A 23,366-nucleotide genomic window follows, 5' to 3' on the forward strand; every position below is an offset into this window, starting at 1 on the left:
GATATTTCCTATAGAAATGTTTTGTATTCTGAAGGGAGGGAAGAGATGCAAAAGCAGCAGTACTTCAGTCAACAGTGTACAAGAAAGGAGCTAGACTGCAAGTATGGCTCCATCCTTCCCCTACAATATCTCTGGCCACAAACAGCCACGTGCACAAGCACTGCTCTCTCCAAGGGGCTCTTTGCTCTCTGAGTGTCCCAGGCCCTTAAGGACAGGCTCCCCTGTCCTCACCTGCCCTGGGTGTCTCTGGCTCAGCCTGGGGGCTCAGCAGGAGCAGTCCCTGCTGCCTCTCAGCCCTCTGCCTGTCCTCTCCCCTCAGATCCCTGTGCTGTTCCCATTGCCACATATGGGTGCAGAATAAAGCAAGCTTGCTGACACTTGTGTGTATGTCACTGTGATGATAGTGTGGCAGGAAACTTAGCACATTCGGAGTGTACTTGTGAAAATCCCAATCTCTGCATGCTGCCATTTGTATGTGTAACATTTCAAGGAAGCCAATTTAATTACCAAGGAGAGGTCACAGTGCTCTGGGTACAGAGGCCCTATGTCCATGCAGAGCTACACCACTTTTTGACCTTCTTTGCCTCAGATGTTACAAAACTGCAGGAGTCTGCTATCTCATCCCTGTCACTGCCATCTGGAGCCCTTTTCTTCTTTTCATGTTACTCAGGAGACCCTCTGGTATTTTTAGGAATATCAATTTACTCTTTTTCAGAAAAATATCTATGGAAGTATGCCAAAGAAACACTCCACGAACCCAGCAGACGCATTATTGCAGTCATTAAATGAGGTGACTACTCTAAAGCCCATCACTTCCCACTGCTTTTCACATCATCATGATTTTTTGACCTCTTAGTCTATACCCTTTAACAAAGATTTAAATACACTAAAAAACAGCACAACACCCTCTGCCTGCAGTTTGCCTTAAATAAATCTTTTCCGACTTCCCACTGTAGTTTTCATTTTATTCTTTTGCTCTCATTTATAATGACTCCTTGGCATCCTGTTTCCTAACAACATGCTATTAGCACTTCTGGGTTGTAATCCCCTCTTTAGTTGCCTAACCCAACGCTAGCATTAGCATCAGCGTTATCGTGTTATCATGTAACAGAGCTGCATGAAAAATTACAACAGTTGTGCAGCAGTTACACTGTAATTATTTAGTGCCACTCAATGTGAAGTGCTGCAGTAATAGGTTGCATAACCAATTAAATTTCTGAATTCTGCTCACATAAGAAGCCACTGAAACAATGTCACCATAGAGGTTTCTCAACCCTGTCTGCGACTGATTTGTGCCTATTGTGTTCAAAAAGGAGCCAAAACCTGAGGTTTGCTGGGTTTTTCTACTACTCCCAATAGCAAGGAAAACACACTACTGTGGTCTTGTGAACTGCTACAGTTATTAGAATCGATGTTAATATGGGAGAAGAGTGCTTGGGGGGAAAAAACTTGTTAGATGAGTAAATTTACACTCCCCAGGGGTGTTCTTCAGCCTTAGACAGAGAAATCATAAGGAAAAAAGTAAATTACTTTTTCCAGCAGACTTTTATAATCATATTACTGCTTATAAATATAAATTGTATGCAAATGAGAAATGAGTAGGCATACTGATGCCTATTCATCTGACTTGTACAGTGTCCAGGCACATCTGGAGAACCACTGCAACAGGCTGATTTCATAAATGTGACAGTGTTCCTTTCTGAATAACAATGTTTTCCATTTTCCTGACATATATTTGTTAATTAACACCAGGGAATAAGTAAAATGTAGCATTAATTACAACACAAATGCAATAAACTTTTGCAACCAATGTTAATTGATTAAAATTTAACTATTTTCTTTACAGCCTAAAGCTGGCTACCAATTCTGTAATGTGCCTATAATATTCATATGCTTCACTCACAAAACTTAATAACAGTATTTTAAAAAACTTGAAAAATTCAAGTTACAGTTCCCTTTGGAAAGGCAAGAACTCCTGTGTATAAATTTATGAGTGTGCCTGCATCTGTATTTTGCTACTAGAAGATATACATACATACAAAAAAACCAAGGTACACCTAAGTTTTAGAAGACAGATACAGCTCTAAGTAACAACAAGATTTTCAGGCCTCAGTTCCTTCTGAATTAACCTTGGATTCCCAGTCAGTGGCAGGAATGGAGAAAAGAGTGGAGATTTTACTACCCATACCAAGTAGATGCTTGAGATCTTTCCTTTTAAATTAGTACTTGCCTGATGCAAATTTCTGCAGCATTTCCTGGGCAACTGTCAAAGGCTATGAATTACATTAATCAATGAAAAATGTAGTGGGTTGTTTTCATGAAGTTGATTTTTCCCTTTTGCTTAGATTGCATCAGCTTCCCATTGGTTACTTGGTGCAACTCATTTTTTGGTCTATAAAATTTTATAGTAGACTACAATAATAAATCAATCTTTATCTCTAATTGATGCAATTCTGTATTCAAGACAATAACAGTAGCTTATACTTTGAGAAAAAGAAAAACCATAGTCTCTGTAATGCTATCCTATGGAAAACTTTATAAATTCTTACACACAGTCTCAACCATGTTCAGCTGAAGCATGGTTGCTGTTACAGCTCTGTGATAGGAAGTTTGAGGCTGTTCTTATTTAACTTCTGTTCTCTTTGGGAAAAGATAGAGAGAGAGATGACATTTTTCATTAATAAAGGGAAAGAAGTAGGAAACCCATTATCTACCAAATAAAAACTAAAATATGCACCTGTGAAAAGCTGCTAAAGCCAAGTCCCTTGACAAAAGTGGCATCAGTATGAGACAGACACCATAGCAGTGCAAACAAGAGCAATTTTCAAAAATCAGCAAATATGAATTTCACTTATTCCTTGAAGAATCTCTTGTGCATTTTTGCCCATTGAAAGATCCACTGAACTACCAATAACTGTCATGAGATGACTATTTCAAACTCCCATTCTTCCTGGTTTTTCACTCCTGTTGAAAGAAAATTTTTCACCAAGGAGATACTCTTCTTTTCCACATCAGTTAAGTCTGTCCTAAAACTCAAACTTGGTGCTAGCAATGTCTGAATTTAACACTGCCATGAAGAGACCAATGGTAAGATTAACTTAAAATCAAAAATTAATTTTTTTGATCCACTCAACTTCTATGTCTGTGCTGTACAGGACTCAATTTTTTTCCACTTTTTGTAATTACATAAGGAGTGAAACCATACCAAGTGATCTTATGATGTTGTATTAGACAGTATTTTAGAAGTGTTTAAATTTACTGATACCACTTCTATTTTGCTGCATGACAGGCAGAGTGTTTCCAAGGGAATCCAAAGAACAATATGAAAATTTTATGAAGTTATGAAAGAGCCCTACTATTTGAGCTCAGGGAATTGTTTCCTCCAAGCCACCCTGAGTTAACAACTCAAGGGCATCTCCTGCACACAATGTCTTTGGCCAGCCCTAGGTCAGAGGGAGGTAAAAACAATTCTCTGATTTGTTCCTGCTCACAAATCTGACCATCAACAAACATCAGTAGCAGAGAAAGTCATTCATGTTGAAATTCTAGGTTTCAATATTCTTTAAAAATATTTTGCCTTTTTTGTCTGATGCCTAGGAAATGTGAAACTCTTCATGTTTCAGTTTGGCTTGATTTCTTTCCGTTTACAGCTATTCATGCCTATGCAAAGTGGGAGTATAAAGCTTTAACAAATTAGAACTTGAATTCCTTGAGAATATTTTACAGGTATAAGGTGGCAGAAATCAAGTAAAAAAAACACAGAGAAAATCAGCCCCATTGGTTTTGATGAACACTATGGACTTTTAGAATTATACCAAAACTCAACATCCATCATTAGTGCAGATAAAGGTATTACTATGTTACAAGGGCAGATTTCTATGACTACTATTGTGATACTAGGTTTTGGCTTCCTCTCATCTTTGATGCAAATATAAAAATAAATTTAAAAACACCACCAAGAAAAGCAGCTTTCTCTCACATTGAAGTGTTCAACCAGAAGATCCCAAGAGGCTTCTATGATGGTTCATTTATAATATAATTCAACAAGAGCAGTTAAGTGATGCTGTTGTACAGTTTAAGTGCCTTTGCTAATTTTCCTGGCCCGGGGGGGGGGGGGGGGGGGGGGGTGGGTGTATCATATATTTCATTTGAAGCAATATAAATTTCAGAGAGCAATCAGAAACATTCCCTAAGGAGTGCAGGGGGACATCTGGACAAAGAACTTCCTTTTATAAATACACACCACACCTTTTTTGTAGCTACTCTTGCAATAATAATGTCTACACTCTATTTCCTCCACTTCTTGATGGGGATCCTGCTACAGACTTAAATACTAATGCACACTTGTTATGGATATACATACTTGCACTATTAACACCCATATTTATGATCAAATACACATGCAAAAATGAAATGAATCATTTTCTAAGCAGAGTCTAAAATAGCAACCAGCCTTCCCAACTCTGTGAACCCCATGGCTGAAAGCCAAACACAGACAGCAGTGCCTCAGAGATAAGAAGCTGAGGAGCTGCAGGAGTGGTTTGCAGATTTCCCAGAAGATCCCTCATCTCACTGCAGGGTGGTGGGTTGGACACACTGCTCAGTGTGAACAGAACACCCAGCAATATTGATCACCTCAACAACTCTCCCTGATTCCCCTCTTTCCAGAGGCAAGCATTCAGATTACCCAGAGCTTCCTGGTGCCCACACGTATTATCTGTGAACACCATGACCAAAAAGTTGTTGAGCTGGACTCCAGCAAGCATTGTACAAAAAGACATTCACCTGGGTCTTGTACTGGTGCAGAGTTACTCATTAAAATTTATGGCCATCTTCTGCAGTAGACAAGACAATCATTCAAACAGCTGTAAAATCTGCAATTGCATGAAAGACTAAACACAAGGAAAAGAGCAGAAAGTATCATAAATCATAAACACAGCTCCTTAGTGTAACATTAACCAGAATCTCCATTTCCAGTGACAAGGCTTGAAAACCACATCGGTTTCATGTTGCTGTGTCTTCTTTAGTGTGCTGGATTACCCAGAAGGTAGCCACACTACAGTCCTAAGCCTAGAGGACTCCTCAGGGCAGTAATGAAAGAGAGACAGGGAAACATTTACTTGGTTCATTAACTTCAAGAGCTCAGTGTTTTTCATATTATCTAAAGTGGAATCTTGTGCCTCCTCTACACAGGGTGGCCACACCAAATGCTGGGGCTCTGGGATGTGCCTTTAAAATATAGGAAGTTCTGAAGTGTTGATGCTTCCATTGAAAGGGCAAGGACATCTGGATCATTTGCCTGACTTCTGTGAAAGGTTAGCAGATATTCCAGGTGGTAAAATTTGCTGCAGATACACAGACCTAAAGAAACTTAAATCACACAGAGGAGATGACATGTGCATTAAGGAGCCCAACAGAATCCAGCCAAGCACTGTGGCAGCCTGGCTAGAGACTGCTCCATGTACTTAGATCCATTGCAACTGCATGGGAGCAGATCTAAACAGAAGAAAACAAGACAGGAAAATTTTTTTCATCATTCTGTTAAAGCAACCCGATAGATTAGCATTATCCAAATATTAATACACACAGTAAATTCCATGTCCTTCTCTGCCTTCCTTTTAGACCTGTGGGAAAACAGATGGACCCTCCTGCATGTCCTCTAGGTCAAAAGATTTGTTGAACCAAAGAAAGAAAATGCCAATACCCTTTAGCAGCTTTCTGTACTTCTCAGTATGCTGTATTTTTACTTCATCCCTTTAAAGATCTAGCTTAACAAGCCTGAAATACCAAAGTCTATGTATTTAAAGAAAGAAGGAATTTTTTTTCCAATACCTGAAATGGTATTGGCCTTTTTGATTATCAAGAGCCAGCATTTTTCTCAAGCAGCTGCAACATTTCTCTTCATCATCTCCCTTTCCCCATGGATGATACGGTGTCAGAGCAGCTGAGACCAGAAGCATGAAGGCTGAGATACCATGAGAACGGCTGTTCTTGCAACAGGAGTAGTAGAATGCATTCAGAAGTCACAAGAGATGTGGCAGCAACACAACATGTCCTTTTCCATTTAACAAGTTCATTGCTTTTGGATACAGCTGTTTCAACTTCTGGGAAGTTAGTTGAACTGAATGTTTTAGTGCTGTAAAAAGTCTGTAGTATCAGCCAGAATAAAGTCTCTTAATTTACTTTCTTCTTTTTGAAGTTTAACACTAACACCATTTCTGCATAAGTTGTTTTTAAAATAATTATTTTCATTAAATAATGGCAATTTGCTCACTGAAATAACTGAGGAAACCCCTGTGTACTCCAGTAAGCACTGGCTGAGGACTCCGACATCAAACTCTGTCATCCTTAAAGACTTGACCCAGCACCATTAAACATTACTGGGAATTATGCCATTGGCTTCAAAGGGAGTAGGAACAGGCCCTAAATAAGCAAAACTTCTAGTTATTACTCCAATGGGAGTAATCTTGTCAGGCCACAGAATGTGCCTGCATAAGCCAAAAATTCAACAGTGCTTTCTCAATGATATACATACACTTCCTAGGAGTGTTCTGTACTTCTGTATGCACAAACCACTCAATGCATGTATCAGGTAATTGTACAGAGAAGCACAAGGGAGTTCTAAGACAGCCTGTGTATGAACCCCAGACTGTTTACCTGATGGATTCAGGGCTCTTCCCCAATATTATCCCTCCAAAATACACATGCACAGACAGACAATTAAGTGTCACAGAGAAATTGCCACAGCATGTCACAGGAGTTTTATAATTAAGCTCTACCCAACTTCTGTCTTACTCTGAAATGAAATTAATTGAAAGGGGATAGAATTTCACAGGAGTTTTTCCTTAGATGTGTTATTTGACTGCTGGCTGATTTGCTGACAAGTGAGGCAGACTGTGCCTTAAGCAGAACAGGGCAGAACAAACCCCATACCCAGATATGTGAATTGTCTTTGCAGAGCAGAACCCTAATACTGCAAGAGTTCTCATTCCTCACACAGCCACACATGGCAGAATATTGAGACAGGACAAAAATCTGTACTATACATATCTGGTGTCTATGACTTGGGGTATTTGAACCAATATATGTATTTGGGATTTTAACTCAGTAAGAAAGCTGTTTTCAGTGCTTTAGAGAGTGTTCCAGTAAGCAGCTAAACTCAGGGGTGCCTAAATTACAGGATCACAGAATATGCTGACTTGGAAAGGACCCACAAAGGTCAAGTTCAGCTCCCAGCACTGCACATGACACCCCAAGAATCACACCATGATTATTGTGTACCTGAGAGTATTGGCTAAATTCTTCTTTAACTCTACCAGGTTTGGTGCTGTGGCCACTTCCCTGGGGAGCCTGGTCAGTGCCCAAAAACCCTCTGGGTGAAGAACCTTTTTAAATATCCAGCCTAAACCTCCCCTGACACAACTTCAGGCCAAGCACTGGTCATCACAGAGAGAATTTCAGTGTTTATCCCTCCTCTTCCCCTCACAAGGAAGATTTAATTGACTCCTCCAGGCTGAACAAACCAAATGCCCTCAGCTGCTCCTCAAGTGGCTTTCTCTCAAGGCCCTTCATTATCCTCATTTCTCTCCTTTGGATGCTAAGAGCATCTTTCTTATATTGCAGTGACCAAAACTGATCACAATACTAATAAGCATGGTTTAAGAATTACTACAACTCCTGGTTTCCTTTCCCCCACCCACCCCCCACTATTATTTATGCCTCACCCTTCCAAGCCCAAAAGTCAACCAGGTCAGAAAGCTTTATTGAATAGGTTTTCTAAATTGCATTTAAATGCAATTTCCAGAATACATTATGCCAAAACAATCTAAGCCTAACATGCTTTTGAACTCAAGCATTGCACTTTGCTTTTCTAAATCAAATTACATTTACTCCACTTTACCAACTTCCACGAGGCTCAACACATGTCCACGCTTTTGAACCTTTAGCTTTCTTTGTATTTCACATTTTGCTATAAACAGCTTTTATCCTACACACCAAAGGAATCAAGGATGGATATAGGCCAGGATAAACTCTCAAAATATCTCATTGTGGATTTTTCCTCCTCATTTCAGTATTCATGACTGTATTTGAAAACCACAGCTATGCAAAAGAATGACTCTTCTTGGTATGAAACAGTATTTTAGGTTTTAACCTTAATGAGTTCAAACCTATCCAATACGCTGAATGAGTAAAGAAAATCTTTAGCAATACAGTAGAAGATATATTTTTGAGATTATACACCTCTGCTTGGCAGAAAACAGGCAGAATGCTCAGGGACAGAAAGGAAATGCAGGAAGCGTGAACTCAGCAGCTCAGGAGTTAAACTTCAATTAAACAATGAGGTCCAACAAAGATGATATTAGCTACTAACTCTTGAGACACCTACCACAACAAAACCCATCCTTTGCCAGAGATTCTTGTTGGATTATTGATTCAGTGAGAGTACAATTTTTAAAGGAAATTAAATCCTTTTGGAGAAGGACAGTTCCAAAACTGTTAGATAAGGATTATTGTAAAGGGAATTGAACACTGGAAAGGGAACATGCATCCACCCTGAAGAAAAGGGATAGCACATAACTGCCTTGAAGACAAAGAAAGAGGTGGGGGAAAAGAAAATATATTTTTGGATGTTATCTGAGACATGATGAAAGAAGTGTGTCCTCATCTGAGAGTTTTTAAAACAAAGAATATGATGGATGTGTGTATAGACTACTCAAAGCAGAGGGCCTCCTTTCCCTCAAAAGAACACTGATCTCCCCACCCACAGCAGTTTTATTTATCAATACCATGTGCTACCTGGCACAAGGATTGTACCAGCTCAAATCCCTTCCCAGCCTTGGGTAGATTTGCTCTGTTGGTAAGATGAAAGGTGAGGATTTCCCCCAGTAACTCTCCAGATGAACTTGCTGGAGGCCCCCTGTGGCAGGAAGTCAATTTATAGACTTGTGACACGCAGCAGCTGCTGCCGAAAGCTCCCCACAGCTTTTGAAGCCACACTGACCACTGCTGCCATGGCCTCCCTGCTCCAACAGGATCCTGAAAAACAGAAGTTTATCCCAAGGGTCCACAGATTTTCAGGGTTTTCTCTTTTCTAGATCAGACTGCTCACATGGAGACTGTCAACAGAAACATGTCCTCTGCTCTATTACCTGTTTAACACTTGTGCTAAAGGAAGAATGCACAAGTAGTTCAAAAGTTTCTGTAAGGCCTGGAGTGCCATCACAAAACTAATGAGTTTTATACAGCTACTTGAAGCCACTTTTTTCTGAGCAGGCTGATAGCATGGTAGGAAGTTGGATTTGGTCCATTTAGTAGTTTTAAAACCAGACCACATAGTCTCCTACTTTGAAATCTACCCATATACAGGTAAAGAATTTGTTATGATCCTTGTATTTTACTGATAGCCTGCAGTTTGCATTTCTCCTGAGCCCCCACCATCTGGCATTTTCAGTGTACACATTTCAGTCCAGTACCACTTGCACTACTTTTTCAATTGTATCCTGCCTGCCACACTATTTCTCTTGGATGCAAGAAACCAAGGAATTCCAAGAGCTGTTAATGGCATTTTTCAGTTCAGCAAAAGTCAGGAAGATTTTACCAGTTGGCATTTTTTTATTATTCCCATCTCAAGGAACAGCTGCTTTTCCCCCCTCTGCTGGCATCCTGCCAGGAAAACAAAGCCATCTAGTTAAGACAGATTGTCAGTAACAGACTTGAACCTGATGAGGTAATCACCAAATCAAGTCCTAAGAACAATGATAAGGAACAGGGATTGCTTTTCTGAGTAAATGAATAGGAAATCCCCCTGAAATAATATAAATAAAATTTCTGGAAGTCTGAGAAAAACCTGTCCTGTAGGGCAGAAATTTTCCATGAAGGCAGTCCTGACTAGAGCTGCTATTCTCTGTGCCATGTTCAATGTGTCAATCAAATGAGAACCTGTTTTCTTTTCTCTCCTTGTGAAGCTGCCTTTTTAAAAGTCAGAATTTTGCTTCAAGTAAAATACTTATCCTGGACAGGTTCTTTAAAGAGCACTTTTTCACTAAAATTCTCCTGAAGAAGCAGGGAGAACACCTTAGCACAATGGATCAAAAAAATCCTCAAGACTGGCCTAAAAGTCCTCAGAAAGCACCTTAGGGTCAGGTGTGGGGGTGGCATGCAGTGTTACACCAACCAGGTAAATGGCCAGCCAATGCTTACGGCTCCCAAAGCTTTCAGAGAAATACCTAGATATTTTGCCAGAGCAATTCACTAAGCAAATGCAGAGTAAACTTAAATTTATAGTTGGATACTGCAAGCTAGAAACTCCTGGTGCTGTAGAGAGTCAACCCAAAATCATCCCAGAAAGACAGCAAGCCCCTTACATATCTTTTATGATCTTCTTCACAAATGTCTCTATGTTATCCATCCAGATTCCATTCTTCTATTTCCCATTGTTTTAAATCAGTTACATCCCTTTCTCCATCACTGTTTTTGTTCCTTTATCCTTCACTAAATTGAAAAACCAATTCCAAAATAGAATCCAGCTACTACTTTCCTTGGCTCTAATAATAATATTGTGCCACTCTAAGAAAGCAAATCTTTTCACCTGCATCCACTTCAGCTTCTTCACCAGTGAAAATGAGTACACAGCTTTCCAGCTATAGTCAGTCTCTGATACTTTTGGATGAGACTTGTTTGCAGTGCTATTATTGTAATTTATTACATCCCATCCTCCCTAAATACCATTTTCCTTGCTGCAAACCAAAGATCTCTTTTTTTCTGGCATCTAGCAACCCTGCAGTATCTTTGTTGACATCCTGCCAAGATCTTTGCAGGTTCTCAGCAAATCTGTTAGTCTCTGCTGGGGCCAGCTGCTGTCTACAACCCTCACATATTCTGAGTTTCATTCGATTAGAAACCCCCCTGAATATATTACATGCTTCTGACCTCAAGGGTAATCAGATGGAAAGACACTTCTGCCGACCACTGCAGAATCCTTAGCTCACTAGCCCTGAAATTCAATTTGTATAATATCACAATGGGTGAGAAGAGATCAGGTCAGAAGAAGAAAGGAGTTTTCATCCAAGTCTTCCTCCAAAAGATTCAATCTTGGCATCGTGTCCAGAGACATTTATCCCACCCTCCCAAAGAAACAGATGAAATCTCAGAAGCTGATGGGATTTGAACTGTTACCAACTTTTAAAATAAGCTTCAGAGTTGTCAGCATCCCAGTTCCAATCCTTCACTGACTGCAACATATTCACATGATTCAGCATTATTAGATGTCAAATTTTTCATACTTCAGGAGATTTTTTTGTAAAACTGGAGGCTGGAGTGGTATTCCTTTAGTGGTTAGTTAGACTGCTTATTTTGTGAAATAAGATATCTAACATAGTATGAACATACACTAAACCCTCAGCTGTTTGGTAAGAGAGAAACACTAGGTACAAGGTGTGCTGCAGAAACACCTGCTGAAAAAAACAATGCACTCCTCAGGCCTCACACCATGCCACATGCATGTGCAGGTGGCATGAAAAGCAATGGCTCTAGGAATAGATGAAAACTGAACAGGACTTCAAGGGTCAGTATGGTGGATTGACATGTCAAACCTGGCAGTACAGGTTCTATATAGGAACCAGCCCAAAAGACCCACTCTCTGAAATAACCATAAAAAAACCAGGAATTTTTTCCACTTAAATCTCAAAAGATTGATCCCCAATAACTTGAGTAGTACTTTGGGAAAAGACACAGCTTCCAGTCATACGCAGACCAAGGAGAAACAAACCTCCAGCACCTAGAAAACAGGTGCACACCCACTCTCTAGCCACTGCCAGGGATGCCTAGATACCACAAATATGCCACAGCCCCACAGGCTCAGGTTCAGAGGAACTGCAGGTTTGTAGCTGTTTCTGGACCCAGTTTTAAGATGGCACATTTGTGACCTTTAAAGTGGTAACAGGCTCCAAGGTAGCATTGGGGTATGCTTTTCAACTCCTTCCAGTCTAAACCCATGCAATTTTTACCCTCCTTGGATTCCAGGGCTGGGTCAGACCTTTGTGTCCCATGCTTTCTAGAAACTGGGGTTTGGCAGACCTATCTTACCTTCTGCTTATTTTGTGAGCATATGAAAAATGAAAGAGGCCATAAACACAGCAAAAGAAGGAAAAAGCAAAGCAATGAGCTACTGCTTGGAGCCACGTGAACATGCTTGTTGCAAGAGATGGTCTTTGGCTGTTCTGGTTTAATGTCTCAGTGTGAGTGGGTACCACATGATAGGGCTGTTGACATCACTACTGACTGTCCTTGTGGAATAGCAGTTATTGCACCCTCCAGCCCATCTTGGCTGCACTTAGAGGAGCACAGGCAGCACCATCCAGCTACATGAGGAGTTTTTCTCTAGTTTCGTACTAATGGAGAACTATCAGGTGAGCATCTCAGAGAAGAATGTCACAAAACCTGCATTCATACACTTATCTCTCGGTCTTTTGGGAACTCACCAACCTTACACATCTGTAGAAATCTCCAACCAAGATGCAGTACAGTTACTGATGCAAAAGGCATCTTTAGTGAGCCTGCCTGTAACAATGCACAAGCTTAATGCATGGCATAACAAACTGCCCATCAATATGTGATCAGCAGCAGCTCTTGAGCTCTGCCCTGTAAGTGCACCCTGTGGGGTGCTGACATCATTTGTGCTAAATGCCAACTGAACTCCAGACCTCTGCTCTCAGCTGACCGAACAACCCCACAACAGACTGGGGGGTACCAAAGGACAGGCATATGCTCAGTCAACTCACAAACCTTGCTAACATGACTTCCCCTTGAATCCACATTAGTTCCAGCTAGACAGCATTTGTGTCACAGGAGAAAAAGGCAAGACAAGTAGATTAAGGGGAAAGGACTGTACTTTTCTTTAGCACTGCCATATTGATATCATGAGTGTCAATGCAAAAGCATTCCTAATCTGATAAGTCAGGTGCAAGACTCAGTATTACTTCTTCAGAGAAAATTCATACTGTCACTAGAAAATGTTTCAGCTACAATAGTGCATCTTACTTCAAACATTCCACACAAAATGGTACTTTCTGAGTAACTAGGAAAAGCTGCCTCTTCATAGAGATGATCTATTTCTAAATTAGAAAGCTCTAAGATATCTCTAAGACAAAACAAGTACACTCAGAGAGTAATTCAAGATCTTAGAATGCTGTTGAGGAAGTCTAATAACTGTCTAGAATAAATTACACTGCATCAACAATTAACTGTGAGAGTAGAATCAGATAATCACAGAATATTCTAAGTTGGAAGGGACCCACAAGGATCATCAGCCCAGCTTTTAAGTGAATAGCCCATAGGGGGATCCAGCCTGGGATCTGGGTGTTATTAGCAGTATTAGTTATTAGCTCACCTCTCAGACAGATAAAGACAAAGCTTGGAAACTTCATTTGAGTCTGACCACACCACTAGTCACACAGGTATTTTATAGGATCCATGTGGATGTTTCCACCCAAAATTTGTTCCTATTAGCTTCAACAGTATCTTTAAAAATCAAGATACTGTATAAATTGCTGTACAGTTCACAGATATTTCCAGTTTTTGGAGCTCAGAAAATGCTCATTTACATGTGTTTAACAGTTCTGGACAGCTTGTTCTGCAGTCCTAATCCCACAGACATCCTTCACCACACTGTGAGGTGAACTGGCTCTCAGCAGAGGTGCACACTCAGCAGCAGGAAGGACATGGCTCTTTACAAGGATTATCAACTCATTTTTTGGACTGATGCTTTGAATACTGGCTACTATTTTCCAAATTCTCTTTTATAATGATAGCACTATCCTCCTGGCCAGATATAAAAGACAATTGATTAGAGATCTTTTACACAAAATACATTAAGAAAGCTCATTAATGCCTGACACTGGGGAAGGGGACAGCACTGGTATTCCATAAAAGCAAATCCCTGCTCAAGTAAACAATGTATTAAATGTTGGAGATTAACAGCAACATGGCTAAGGAAAATAGTTTTTAAGACATCAGTCCAGGCAAATTTTCAGGTTTCAGTCCAGAGAAAGCATCTTTGACATTAATTGGGGCTTTTACATATGCTAGGATCCTTCATCTGGGATAATTTCAAATAAAGCAATATATTTCTCTTCACCTCTTTTATCTATTTCTCTCAAACATTTAAGCACCTGCATTTTGTAAATTTACTCATTGGTGAAGCCCTGGCTTCATTTTTGTTCCTATGAGGTATGACAGTTTCTCCTTGGCCTGAGTTTTTCCACTAGCTTTAGCAATATTCATAAGCTAAGTTTACACATATGCTTAGATATACCTTGGACTGGGATTTAAGAGAAACAGCTCTGTGAATTTGCTTGCATATCCAACTTCTTTCCCTGTGCTGTTATCCACTCAGAACAAAAATGCTCAAGTTCCAAATCAATTGTTCCAAAGATTTGTAAGCATATTAGGAGGATGTCAGTCACACTAATTTAAGCCACCCTGCTGTGCAAAAGAAATTGTTCAAAAAAGTCATGCTCCCTTTCAATCACAATGTACTATAAAGTAATCTGGCATAACCAATTCAAAAAATATCAGACCCATAACTATACAATGTGAAATGTAGTGTTGATGATTTTTAATTAGAATTTAAAGCTCATTTTGCAGTTACTCCACAAGACCCATTTTCATCTTTGGCCACTGAGTATTGAAAATTAAAGATTTGCTGGATGCAGTATTTAATAGGTCAAACACAATAAAATTACAAATGTAGACAATAAGGGAGAATCCTTTATTCAGTGAGGAAAAACAAATCAAAACTAGAAAAGAGTACATACAGAGTGAATTTGGTTGGAAAGCTTTCATTAAAATAGGTGCCTGCCCTGCTCTCCTTCTTGACTCCCTCTCAGTTCCCTCAGCAAATTAGAAAAACACTAGAGAAAAAGCTGTTCATAAAAAGTTATTTAAGGAAAATGATATCATTTGAAATGATACAAACTATTTTATTTTCCAATCAAAACTACTTGAATGGAAAAAGAAGACACTATTTGTTAAAAAAATTAAAGTCCAATTGTTCTTAATTTTCTTCATGTCCATTCTTCTCTACATGTAAAATAAGGACAAAAGATTTTTCACTGAGGACCATTTGAGATGCTGGGTTTTATTGCAACTTAGGGCACACTTGTATGTCATTTTTTGATAACTCTTTGCATTAAACTATGCGTTAAATGTGCATTTCCATGAATAAATAATTTGTTTAAATACGTAAAACTTGAATGAACTATTTAAGATGAGATGTATATCAGTTACTAATGTAATCTGCTTGCCCATTTCAGAATCATGTTCATTTCCTTTTTGATCAGGTTTTCTAACCCTGTCACTGACCAACTTCAAAGGTTTGTCTGGTCACAAGGTGGAATCACATTGAAACAGTGCTTCCAAAACCCATAAACATCCCAGGTACATGAAAAGAAATTTAAAATCTTGCTTATATGACAATTTTTGTTTTGCATTTTAATATAATAATTATAGTAGAATCCAACTTTTACATTGTAAAAAACAGGAACTCGAGAAATGATTGCTGAAGAGCCTGTTGTGACTTGGAATGAATCAACCATAGGAAATGTCATCTGGGGAAATGTGATAGTTTAGTCCTGTAGAAACAGCTCAAGAAACTCAGAAGAAAAATTAGAACGTCCATGACACGAAAGAAAACATTTACCTCCTTTTTTGCCCTTTCCATCCAACTGTACAGTAATTTAAATTAGTGGGAAAACCACTATTTTCATTCTTCCCTATTTGGTTCCAAATTATATACATAGGGATTTTTCCACCCATTTCCCCATTCCTCAGTTCATATCACACCCCCTTCTTACATCTTGGATGCAGGAAGAATGTGGAAATAAGAAAGAGAAAGGACCTAGACAAGTGAAGAAACCCTCTTCCCTGATGACTAGCCAATGCAACTTAGTTAGAAAAAGTTTTTAAAAGAGAATTGAAGTTTTGTATCCAAAACAATCCAGTTGGTGGGAAGGGAATCTTGCAGCTATGAAAATAGTTTTGTATCAGTGTTTCAAAACATTCAGAGGTATTTTTCTTACCCAAAAAAACCACCAAACAAAAAACTACAACAAAAAAACCAACAACAAACAAAACAAAATTTAAAAGTAACAACAAAAAACAACAACAACCAAAAAACCCACACAAAACAAAAAAAAAATCAAAATCCAATCCATTAACTAAACACCATTTTTGCCCTGGCTCTCATCATTAGGTTTGGCACTTCACACTCTGCTGGGAAGTGCTAATTGTAGGGATGCTATGCTTACATCTGCACCTGCCTTTTGCAACAACTCCCAGCTGCTTCAGTGAAGAGAACAAAAGCCAATTCCCAAATTCAGCCACTCAACAATCTTGACATCTAAGGATAAAACACATTCACCTTTTATGAGCTGGCACAAAGCCCATGCACTAGTTAAATTTCACTTGAGTCTGTTAGGATTTTTGCAAGAACTCTTCTGGGTCTTTCCATAGATGCAATTTCCCTCTTCCCAAGTGAGCTCCTGTATATAACTCAAGCAACCAACAACTCTTAGGAAGATCTCATTTGGTCTGATTATATCAGAACATCACTGACTCCTCTCTCTGAGACTATTCTAGTGCTGCAACTGTGGATATATTTAGAAAATATTGAAAACACCTAGGTCAGCAGACCTTTGTAGCTTTGTGCATTGACTCACATCTTTCTTTTCAATTCTCTTCCCTTTTGCAACTTTAAATGCCTGTGAGGGGATTTTTGTTGAAGTGTGTCAGTGGCAAAATCAGGGCACCAGCTTGTTAAATAAACAATCAGCCCCCAAGCCATTCCAGAAAAAGGAAGAGATTTCTCATACTTACATCTTTTGTGAGTTAAGGTTTATTTAGGTTTTAAATCCCTCAAGGCAAGCATGCAATGTGTAAAGCAGAAGCCCATAAGAGAAACACTTTACCCCTATTGCTTACCAAGAAGGAACAAGGCTTTTAGAAACAGATCAGAATGCCACACTTCATTAAACAACATCAGTCTTGTCTAAAACTTTCTCCTTTATTTTTCTATTGCATCCACTTGTATCTATTGTTAAAAGGTAGCTTATCTTCCATATAAACAAGATATTAGGTGACCAATGGCTCTTAATGCTTACACTGTAAGAGGAACATCCAACTGAAAGGAAATCTCTCTCCCTTTTATATCTTTCTTTTAAGTCTAAGAATGCATGGATGTTACTCAAAAATAGTTCAGGCTGTATAGTTAAACACAACTTGTGTCATAGAGACACCAAAAAATTAGCAGAAGAAATCCATTCTTGTTTGTTAAAACATCCAGGATCTCACACATGTTAAAGGTTTAATTTGTGCATACCCAGATACATGCAAAGATACAAAGGATGTTGATTGTCCATATGAATGCAAATATTTTCAGAAGGATGCAAAGAAACTTGACACCAGAAACCTTTCTCTCTTTCAGATTTCGTTGAAGAAAATTACATAATGGAATGGCTGACTGAAGTTCACAAAGCTTGAAAACAACTCTGGACCTGTTCTCAAACATTCATAGTTTCCCAATGGCACTAGAGATGAGTCTGAAGTTTCTTCAAGCTGAAGGATAGTCAGACCCAGGATGGACTGATAAGAGAAGGCCCGCAATACATTGAGGTTCTAAATTTGAATATAGCTGCATTCAAAAGCACTTGGATCCCACCTGTGTATAAGAGCTCCTTTATAAATAAATCAAAGATAAGAAAGCCTACTGAACTCTCAGTCTAGTTGGAATGCATACATGCGGTGAGTGGAATGAAAATATTTTGTTATTGGAGGAAAATTAGGGTTCCCTAGTGAGTCCCAGCAGAATTAATTACATCTCTTACCATGTTCAGTGGAAGTTAAGTGTGACCCATCACAACTGGGACCCAAGTACATTATCTCATGGTCAGGAGACTAATTTAATTTTTTTCATTTTGCAGCAAATAGAGCAAATTTCACCTTAGGCAGATGTAATGTGCTTATAAAGGAGCAGAGAACACAAGTGGTTCTATAGAAAAAGAAAAGCACATCCATAATTTCACTTCCTTTGCTTATTAAAGAATAGCAAACTTTTCCTGAGGTTTCTCCATTGTCTCTTGTGACCACTGACTGCCTCTATACTGCATTATTTTGTGAAAAACAGAAAGAAACTTTATAAAAAGTTCACCACAATTTGTTACTGCTCAGCAGGAACATAATCTGGACTTCTTGCAGTGCTGTAACCCAATTTATTTCCCTGTCAGACCACTTGATGGATGTGTCTATAGAGTTCTCAAACAGGAGATAAAACTTTTTACCACTAAAGGCAGATAGTACTTTGCCTTTCACCTGCCATCCAGGGGTTCAAGCAGTACCTGCTCAGCAGGGCTTCACTAATTCAGTTCAATTTTTTGAACAACCTATTTAAGATTTTTTCATTTAGAATTACAGCAGAAATAAAATATAAACATTTCCATAGGTGAAAATCTCAAGTCTGGAGTTTGCAGCCTGAGCAGTGTGTTATTCCTTCATTTTAACTCACAGCAATGCTGACCTTAAATACAGCCAAAGAATGAATATTTAGACCAGCTGCACTGAGCCTCTGAGATGTGTGAGCCTGAAAATTCAACAGACACATGCACTCAAAGTTTTTCTAATATATTCTCCTTTATAAGAGTGATAAAAATATCTCAGCTCTCAATGCTGACTTTATCAAACTTGGAAAGGTAGAACCACACCTACACACGAATGGGAAATCCCCTCTGAAAATGTACAAAGGCACTATATATTATTGTTCTCTCCTGTGCCAAATATCTGTTTTTCTAAGCTTAAAGGCAGGCAATAACACACTGAGTAATGACATTATGCTATTACTTAAAACAGAGTATTTCCAATTTGTGTAGCAAATAATTCAACCTTTTCAAATGTATAAAACTGAAATTTTAGGATGCAATTTTCAAGAAAATTCACAATAGATTGGATATGTTTCAATGACCAATTTGTTTCAAGGGAATCACAGCTAAAGGCAACAGAATCTAACAGAGCTGGAGGACAGAAATATCTGGACACACACATTTTATACCCAAGGTATCATATGATGATTATTAGCCACCATTTTAATTCTGTGAATGGTGAGCCAAGCATTGAGAGAATCATTCTACATGAAAGACGAGAAAGAGCAAGAACAAAACAGCAAGAGTTGTTTTAGGGCCCAGCAACACAAACAGTCCAGGACATAAAAATTCAACTGACTTTGTCATCAATACATTGATTGAAAAAAAGCTCTTGATTGCAAAAATGCAGAGATAACCACATGAAGAGCAAAGCAAGCTCATAGCCCACTGATTTTTAAAAGTCCACCTCAAACCTACCTACTGCCCCAAGCTTTCCTCAGTAACATACACCAGCTTTTAAACTCAGTGAGTACTTTTTCTTCTTCATGAAATTAAGCCCTTTTCCTAAGGACCCAGATATTCACTAAGGCTGGAGTAAAGGATATCAGCTTTTGCTAGGGGTCTGAAAATTTCCTGTCACAGTGTTCTGCTCCTCTTCCCCTAATCCTCCTCACAGTCCAATGTCAATATTCAAACTAAATGCAGCTTTAACACCAGGGATTTTTTTTTTAACATCCAAGAAAATGTGAAGCAACTATGCCTCTGTCAGAGCTGCATCTAGTCTTCTAAATCTAAGAAAACATAATCCATAGCTTTACAGGTTATTCTACACCATTTGGAATTAATGAGTCTGCAGTCCAGGATTCTTCACTGAGGGTTAGATCAGACACCACCTTTCCACTCTTTTGGAACTGTTTTTTTAATGAGACATTTGCAAATATCTTCGTGAAAAGTATAAAGCAGGCAATGGCTAATAAAAGAGAACCTCACTAAGACATTATTTCCTCAGCAACCAAGTAACTCCCTTCTGGGAACTATTGCAGAAACTCAAGTTATACATAGTGCATTCAGAAGCCAAGATTAAAGTTCAAAAATAATCGTATGTGTTAGAAGCACACTTATTAAAGAAAAAACATGTTTACTCAGAAATCCTCAGAAAATACATGCTTTATGCAGAGAATACTGAAAAAAAACCCCATGCCTTATGCAGAGAATATCCTGAAAAATGTGCAGTAGATTCTCTGATTTTCATACCGAAGTCACAACTCCCCAGAAGAGCTTTTGCTGCGCAAGTAAATCATATTCAGCCGTTATGGTGACATTTCAGTGTCTCCAACAGTATATCTGAGTGTGCATATAAGGCTTTTGTTCCTCTTGTTCCCAAAAAAGAAAGAGTTCACTTCTTTCCATACACTATTTGTTTCTCCATGGGAATATCACCAATAGAGAAGCCAACCTATCAACAGCTGGATAATCTTCCAAATTTTCTTCCTGAGTCAGAAATAACACTAAGATGGTTATGTCACCAGATTCATTGCATTAGAGATGATGTTGCATAATTGGAAAATCCTTAATCAATTTAAGTGGCTCAATAAAGTTTGACCAGCATCAAGACTGAAAAGACTATAAAATACTGGAGTTGCAGAAAAGATGATAGCATTGATTACAGTATTAAGAATCAAGATTTCTCTCTCAGAACACCCAAGGGCAAAGTTGACTTAAAACAAAAGGAAAAAAAAAGACAGTATGAGATGGCAATTTGTCAGTTTTCTAGTGCTAGGTGAATTAGGTATGTATAACCTTTCTGTCTGCCCATAATGCCTCCATTCCCCCAAACCAGCCCTCTTTTAGCCATTTTCAAAATACTCTGTCTTCCATTCCTACTGAAGGTTCCCACTCTAGAAATCCAAACTATCTCTCAGTTCTCTATCTTCCTCTGAAAGATATTCCTCTAAGGAAATCACCTACAGCAGAAATTGCACATTATTTTCCCTCTTCATTACATATGTCTTAAACCTGAATCTCTTAAGCGCCCCTCATCTCAGATGGGATTAAGTGCAGTACAAAGTGTTTGTCCTGAATGAAGCAGGACTAAAAGGCATCTTTTCATTCCAGGATTGTGCTACTTCAAAAAGTACGAACTGCAGAACAGCATTAAGGGGTAAATTAAAAGATTAAGATTTTAGGTCAAATATTCACCAATATTCACTTTGAAACTATTAGGTAACACCTACCAATGCTATAAAAACAGTACTTGCTACCAAATAATATTATAAAAGCCTATAAATAATTTAAAGTTTGCTATCAAGTTTCCATAAGCATCTGTGAAATTCCAGTCAATCTAACAGATAAAACTAGAAGTTCTACTTCCACACTTATTTGAAAAGTCAAGAATTATCATAAAGTTCATAGAGTTTAGATGTAATAAATCTGTGTTTAGGAAAAACATATCTATTTCAGATTTGAAATGCCTGCAAAAGCAGGTTTCTGGTTGTAAATAAAGATTACATTAAGCAGTTCAATATCCATCAATACACATGAAATTTATTTTAATCTTTTTCACAGAACTAGTTAAGAATTTAGCAGGTTTAAGGCTTAACATGGTTATTCCACAATCAACACCAAAATCATATTCATGCTTTTGCAATGCCAACAACTATTGTAAGAAAAAGCTATGGTTACAAATTACTCTAACAGCAGGATTTTACAATAGATGAACACAGGAGTAATTTATAATGCATTTGTTGCTATTAAAAAACAAATAAACATTTATAGTCTGTGCTAATTAACTTTACTGCTGAATTAGTAGTATTCCTCACTCTTCTTAATTAGAAGAAATATTGCAAGAATGGCATTAAAGTCAAACCCTTCAGTGCAGTAAAGGCTGACATTTTAAAACCCCTCTGTCTCATCCTCTAACACACATGGAGCCTTCGGAGCTGCATGCACCAGGGTCAGGACTGACACACTCCAGTACACATGAACGTGTGATGGAGCAGTTTAAGGAGGAAATGTCAGAAATAAATTACCATAGTTTGAGCACAAAACCTAAGTGCAGCTATTAGTAGATCTGCCTCACCCATAATCAAGCAAGTGCCTCCTGGTCCAAGGCAGGGAACTCAATATACCTAAATACCAGGGCACATTGTGCCTGCACATCTGTCCATGGAAGTGGAGATTCAGCTTGGCTGTGACTGCAATCTCCATCAGCTGTCACAAAGGGCATGAAGCATTTACATTGTGTACACTGTGCATCAATAAACAGTTCATGGATTTTTGTTTTGCTGCTGCCAATCCCAGTAGTACTTTGTGGCAAATCTAAAACCACATCCAGTTTGTACATGAGAAAAACAACAAAACAAGTATATCATCTTACCTTTACTCAAGTCAGTAATGTCAGGATTGAGCCTGTGTGAAAGCAGTAAAGCATCTGACAGCAGAATCTCTGAAATACCCATTGGAATTATTCTTTTTCTTCTTGGTATTCTCAAAGGTCTGGGCCATGCTCAAAGGGTAGCAAAGGACCTGTCAAAAGAAAGAGAGCAACATGGTGAATGAACTCTGTTCCCCACACCCCTTTGAGGAAGAGTTCCTCAACTTCCTGAATTCCCTCATGAACACCAGCTGTCATGAATGCCAAGTCATTAGGTGAGAAATAATAAATTCTGCTTTGCTCTTCTCTAGACACACTTTCTGTCTTCATCTTGAATGAGAGGTCAGACTTATTAATTAAAACTGTTATTTTTCTTAAGTATAAAGTAGTGAGAGTTTGTTACGATGCCTCATCAAATGTCTGCACAGTGTCTGCAACATTCAAGGTTTGAACTATAAGTTAATTTAAAATACCAACCAAAACAGTTAAACAGTTTCTACTCCAGCCATGAAGTGTTGACTGGTAATCTTATCTTTGAGGAGTCAGATCCCTGCACCCTATATTGGGTTTTAATTTCATTATTTAAAATAGAGCCAGCAGACTTCCTACACAATGACCATATTTCTGCTGTGCTAAAAGGCAGAATGAGATCCTACCACAGACAAATACAAATGCCAGTGCTTACTGTGCCATAAAAGTATTCCGGGACTGGATACCATTTTCTTTAATTAAAGCAATAAAATTTTTCTCATTCACAAGTAACCTGATTTTTGAGAGCCTACCTATCAATATATTTTTCAAACTCTATCAGTGCCACTCAGCATTTTCAAGTTTTTTTTTTTTTTTTAGATGAGGAAAAGCAATTACTACCAGCTTACCAAGCATATGATTCTCTAAGTACCATTTCATGAGCACTGAAGACCATGAGGTTGAGAACCTTGAAGTTAACTTCTTGCTTGCTCTTTTCTGCATCTTCAGTTTCATGCCTTGGAGAAGGATGTTGTATTAGAGTTCTAACAATAAAGTTTGCTCCATTTAGTTTGGATATAATGGTTCTAGGAAGAACGTCAAAAGTTTGGAGGGCT

General features: G+C 38.5%; 1 long non-coding RNA gene across 1 annotated transcript in view; it reads right to left on the reverse strand.

The window, feature by feature from the left end:
* Positions 1–23,366, reverse strand: part of LOC139594897 (uncharacterized) — a 156,391-nt gene that overhangs the window by 46,165 nt on the left and 86,860 nt on the right. Inside the window, exon 2 of the long non-coding RNA XR_011680770.1 lies at positions 22,285–22,433. This is a non-coding gene — a long non-coding RNA (uncharacterized lncRNA). The remainder of the gene's footprint in view (positions 1–22,284; positions 22,434–23,366) is intronic.

The sequence above is a fragment of the Agelaius tricolor genome, unplaced genomic scaffold (genome assembly GCF_023055355.1).
Source record: "Agelaius tricolor isolate 1412-34295 unplaced genomic scaffold, bAgeTri1.0.p SCAF_12, whole genome shotgun sequence".
NCBI classification, from domain to species: Eukaryota; Metazoa; Chordata; class Aves; order Passeriformes; family Icteridae; genus Agelaius; species Agelaius tricolor.